Here is a 6,573-nt window from a genome sequence, read left to right as displayed (position 1 = left end):
TTTAAAATATATTTTTTTCACAGACAAGTTAAATCAAGTTACAACTCAAGCTTTTCTCAGAAAATTCTGCTACTCTAACAACTTGAGTTTTCAAACAAAATTAAAAAAAAAATGTTTAATGAAATTTCTGTCAGTGGAAGGACTCAAGATACACTAAGAGCAGAGAAATCCAAAACAAAAACACAATGAAATTTCCACTGCAATGGGAAAAATCAGACACACTGATACCCAAATGTCACAGAAGTGTGGAACCAGAATTTAAATAAAAATATGGAAAGAAAAAAAATTGTGGAACAACTGGATCTCTGAAATAAAATATTTCAAGTGGGAGAGTAACCATGTGGGAAATGCACTGGCAATTTCTTATAACGCTCACTACATATTTACTCTATGACTTTGTAATTCAGCTCCTTTGTATTTTCTTAAGGTATATGAAAATATATCTCCACGAAAAGACTTAGGAAAGAATATTTACAGCAAATTTAGTAATAACAGACACAAACTTGAAATAATCCAAATATATATCAAAAGATTGGATAAATAGTGGTATACTTATACAATTGAATGTGACCCAGCAATAAAATAAGAATCAGTTAATGATACACATACTAACATGCATAAATCTCCAAATTGTTATATTATGTAAAAGATGTCAGATACTAAACAATAAAAGAAAAAGATAAAGAACATAAAAATTTCAAATATATTTGACCTTAAGCACTTTATAAATGATGGAATCTTTATCTTTTCATATATCAACACAAATATTTTATTTTATTTATTTTTTATTTATTTATGATAGTCACAGAGAGAGAGAGAGAGAGGCAGAGACACAGGCAGAGGGAGAAGCAGGCTCCATGCACCGGGAGCCCGACGTTGGACTCGATCCGGAGTCTCCAGGATCGCGCCCTGGGCCAAAGGCAGGCGCTAAACTGCTGCGCCACCCAGGGATCCCAACACAAATATTTTAATAGGAAAAATAATAATTGCAGACCAAAAAATCCATTTTCAGAATCTGAGTATAAATGATTTTTAAAAATCAGTATATTCAGTTTTAAACATTTATAATTTTAGTGTGTATTGACCTTACTTGTGAGGCTCAAGATGAAAGATGTCTCTTTTACATTTATTTCAGGGGATGTCTGGGTGGCTCAGGGGTTGAGCATCTGCCTTCGGCTCAGCTCATGATTCCAGGATCTTGGTTTTGAGTCCCACATCGGGCTCCCCCCAGGGAGCCTGCTTCTCTCTCTGCCTACATCTCTGCCTCTCTCTCTGTGTGTCTCTCATGAATAAATAAATTAAATCCTTTAAAAAAATAAATCAATAAATTTCTTTCAGAAAATAGACTCATCAGAAAAATAAGAAAAACAATCATCAATAGTATTCTGGCAGAATAAGTAGCCATTTACAAAGCAGTTAATTTTTCAAGTTATTCTTAATTATTCTTAATGTTTCAAAGCAGTGGATTCTTTTAATAATTTACTTGTTTATTTAGCACCTACATAGTAAGTGTCTGCTCTCTACCAGGTCTAAGCCTGACTTCATGGATACAACCCCTGCAGTCACACAGGGCTCTGTGCTCAGAAGTACCTCACACATGGTCTAGTGCTGTGCTGTTATTGTCTTAAAATTCTTAGTAATTTTTAAACAAATTTTTCCACATTTCTTTTGAAGATTTATTTATTTATTTTGAAGGGGAGAGGGGCAGAAAGAGTAGGAGACAGAGAGAATCTCCAGCAGGTTCCCTACTGAGTGGGGAGCCTGACTGGACCTGGATCTCACTCCCCCGGGATCATGACCTGATCTGAAACCAAGAGTCAGACACTCACCTTAACTGAGTTACCTAGGCACCCTGGAGCTCCACATTTTAATTTTACACTCGGCCTAGCAAATTACACAACCACTTCTATCTGATCCTATGTTGTGCACAGGCACTGACCTCAAGAACATCCAGTCTGTTTGAGAAAGAAAAGAAGTAGACAAATCTATGATTAAAAATCACCATATTTACACAGTGTTAGCATAAACAGCAACAAAAAGAGTGCTATTATGAAGATCAAAGGGACAGAATGTTAATCCACTTTAAATTACTTGGTCTAGAAGGGCCTATTTGAAACAGTGAAATTTTAGCTAATACCTGAATTACAAACAGGAGCAAGTCCTACAATGAATCAGGGAAATAGCCTTCCATGCTTAGGAAATACAGTCAGCAATGGTCTACAATGGATGTGGTAATCAGAGAGATTTTCCTTCCACCAGCTGCTTACCTGCTTGATTCTTCCAACTGTCAACCCCTCAGAATCTAGAATCTACTTCAGTCTCAATGAGCTACCTCGTACAAATTCCATGCCCATTGTAGGGCATCCCATATTTTGCACATCAAAATTCATCTTAGTATCTACTTCTGGCGAAGCCAGTCTCTGCCACTTGATACCAGGAGTGATCCAAGAATTCAGGCTAGGGACACTACTCCAGCTCATATACTGGATGGCATGAAAACCGATAGCTCTGAGAGGGCAGTATCTCTAGCCCAGGTCCACGCCAGTGCAAGCAATCTTATGATTTGGACCATAACGATTCTACATTGTTGGAGTTACCAGTGGTGGGAAGAGTCATCCAGGAGGAATTTCTGGCAAATGAAATTAGAACACCCACTGTGATTAGGACAAAAGGCCAAGACATTGGAGCAAAGAATTATATACCTTTTCAAAAACAGCTCATTGGTCACACACTTCTTATGAATAGAGTAACTCCGAGGTTAGACTATATGTAGCATGGCTGGATGGTTATTACTTTCGCTCATATAATTTAATCAAACATAAATATGGCTTTTAAAAAATAACATTGTTTATTTTAATATATTGGCTCATTCACCATTTCATATGTTTATTATACATACTATGCTGTATGTACATAATTTACTATGCATATTGAGAATGAAATTTTTTCATAAGAAAAATATGTAAGAGAAGTGAGTTTACACAATTTAAAAAGAAAATAAATGATTAAAATTGCTGATTTGTGAGCTCTTTGAACGTATAACCTGAGTTAATATGACTGTGTGATTTGGCAGGGAGGACAATATAGATACAATTGTACTTTGTTAGTTACTCCAGGATTTGTTAATATTTTCTTTTTTATTCATCCAAATATATTCTCCCTTTCAGTTGCAAATGTCACCAAGCAAATGTTATTCAAAAATGAAATAAGACTCCAAATCCACTGGCCACAAAGAGTAATGATACAATCTTTTGAAATGAAAACATAACTAACTCCAGAGTGGAAAAATCTTTGAATAGCAATAGGCTTCAGCCCCTGTTTTATATAAAACTTTATTTTGACTAAGAGTTTTAAGCTTCCAATGTCTTGAGAAGGATCACTTTCACATAGATGACATAAAATAATAAACATGTTTTCCTTGTATTCCTCAGAGTATAGGTATTCAGCTTATGTGCAATAGCATGCACTTTTTCAGTAAAATTTTCTTAGACCAATGTCACAGCAAGCATTACACGGATTTTGATAAAAAATAAATCCTGCTTTAAGAAACATATATATATATATAGAAAAAGTAAAAAAAAAAAAAGAGTATACTGTGTTAATATTAATGTTAACTTTAATCAGCAGTATGAACTAATGTACACATTTGTTGTTGCCACTATATTGCTTGGAGGTTATTGGATTATTCTTCAGTTAGTTATATGTATGTCTTCTCCCCAAGCTGCCTATAATCTATTTATGTATTTTATTTATTTATCTATCTATTTATTTATTTATTTAGAAGAGGGGCAGAAGGAGGGGGAGAGGGAGAAGGAGAGAGAAAATCTTAAGCAGCCTCCATGCCCAGTGCAGAGCCTAACTCTGGGCTCCATGCCGGGCTCAATCAGGGGCTCAACTAGACAAGAAGCTTGATCTCAGAATGCTGAGATCATGACCTGAGCTGAAATCGAGAGTGTATGAGCCACCCAGGCACCCCTGTTTGTAACCTCTTTAAAAACAAAGGCCAGCTTTTCTATATTTACTGAATTCTTTTATTTCCACTACAATTCTTTGCATTTTGAAATCATTGTCTCATTTAATACCTATATCTATCCTTTGCATAGGTATAATTATCATCCTCATTTTACAAATGAATAGACTGTTGGCTCTCTTAACCTAGATCATTTGCACAAACTTGCAAGTAGCAGAATGGAGACTTGGACCCAGATATAACCTGATTCCAAAGCCAATGTTATTCTCTCTATATACTACAATAATTTTCACATCCTTCTCAGTTTTGAAGTGGATCACAGAAAATCAAATTAGTACACATTTTCCCCCCTCCAGTGTCAGAAAACTTATTAGTATAAAAATATAACTGCAAAGTCTGAGGTTACTCTCCTTCCTCCCCCACGCCCTCTCTCCCTTCCTCTTTCCTTTTTTTCCTTCCTTCTTCCCCCTTTTATTCTTCCTTTCTTCCTTCCTACATCCAGCCAGCATTTGGACATCTATTCAGTGCCAGAGTGGATGAATGATTTTTTTCTATATAGGTCCCATCAGAACCTGAAAATGAATCACAAGATTTGGAAACAAAGTACTGTGCATTATGCTGTGGTTCATAATATTGTTCCCTTGGGTAGAGGTTACATTGTAATCTTAATTAGACATCCGAATTTTAAGTTTTTATAATAGCAGATTTGCTGGGTTTTGTGCCCTACTCTCCACAAGTCTTCCTTGTAATAACTGTAGCAAAATATCAATTTTTAAATGATTTAATATTAAGGAAAACAGGAGTGCTAAGTGTTCTCATTATTAGTGTTTTGCTTTGAGTGTAGAATAAGAGTAAGCCCTACTTACTGCACTCTCACTATATGCCAAATATTTAAGACTTTGTTATTCTTGTTTTAAAAATGAGAAAACTGAGACTTAGAGAAGTTCAGCAATTTCCCAAGATGACACAGCTAGAAATTGTAGAACCTAGACATGAAACATGGTTGTCTTTGCCAGAGCCTTTGCACTCATCCACTGTCCTATTTAGTGCCTAGTGCAGGGAGTTTTTAGAACCTAATAGAGTTTTTAGAACAATAAAGTATATTCTCATGAATGGCCCAATTATCTAAATAATTCCAAAAATTGTGATGTTGAAGCAGATGGTATAACTCTATAATAGAATTAATGTCTTCTCATTATACTTGTAAATTTGCAATTAGAAGAAAGACTAAATTTATTGGTCATAAATGCACCTTCAAAAAACCCACAATATGATTAAATATTTTTTTCTGTCCAAACAAATTGGAGCAGTAAAAGGCTTTATTGTGGTATATTTGCAAATTTTCTAATTTATCCTAAGTTGTTCCATATTTTTCTCTAAGATTTTTAGTCTTGTTTATTTCAGGAGAGAATGAAACTTTTCTTCACACTGACCAGAAGAATAGTGTGTTTAATTTCCCTGAAGAGCAAAATATCCTGTATCGTGATTGTTGCTGTAAAAGAAAATAGATCTAATGGTTCCTTGCTACCACCATTGCTTCAATTTAAATTGTTGTAGGAGACTTTAATTATCCACCAGATGCTAGAACTTGTCAAGAGATTAATGGCTTACCTCATAAAAACAATATCATATAGAAAACTGAACTACATCTAAGCTAAATTCTTTGATATTTCATGGGAGTCATGGCAACTTTGTAACTTCTTCCTAAAGTTTGTAACATAACTGTTTCCAGATAGGCAACATCAAAGTCTTAAGCATTGAATGTGTGTACACACAAACTTGAAAGGCAGTAAGGAATCCGGATTCTTTGGGCTATATATTGACAACATATTCTTAGCAATTCTGGAATTGCGAAACTGTCTTGACTCATCTTTTCAGGGGACAGTATTCTTAGGGGAAAGTATTCTTCATGAAAATAGCCTTCTTAATTATTTGAATTTGAATCTTAATTTGAATTTTATGATTCAAAGAACCTCTAACGTAAGCAGAAGACATGGCTTGGTAGTAGTCATTTTGATACATTTCGCTGTCTTAAAATGGATCTTTATCTACTGCAATGGAGCTTGAGAAATTTGTGAATATAAATCTTATCCAAACCTTCACAAAGGTTATCCAACCTATCACACTTTTCAGTACGAACTGTGAAAATTGTGAAGGTTATAGTCTACATAAAACTACCCATCAGCAAAGCTTCTTGTCCTTCCATGCAGCAAGAGAGGTGGATTCTCTTTTGTTGTTCATAACACAATGTTATACTCAGTTCCTTTTTATACCAAGTCAATAACATCTAGAAGCCTAAAGAAGATTCATTAGGGCATAGTTGCACTTCATATTTCATATTATCTTTTTTCATTGTTATCACAAGAGTAGCTTTTACTGGAATGATGAGTTGCATACAGATGGATTTTACAGTTATAGGGGGGGATAAAAAACATTTGTAATAGCAGGCCTGAGTAAACTTAAGTCTGTCAGTATGTAACTGGGTATTTTCAGGAAGAATGGATAAAAATAAAACATATCTGAGGACATTAGTAATGGCTTCTGATTATATATGGTATAATTATTACAGAAGAACTACTTCTCTAGTAACTCTGGGTCAAATT

Source organism: Canis aureus, chromosome 20 (genome assembly GCF_053574225.1).
Source record: "Canis aureus isolate CA01 chromosome 20, VMU_Caureus_v.1.0, whole genome shotgun sequence".
Classification (NCBI taxonomy): domain Eukaryota; kingdom Metazoa; phylum Chordata; class Mammalia; order Carnivora; family Canidae; genus Canis; species Canis aureus.
Note: the sequence above shows the minus strand (reverse complement) of the source record.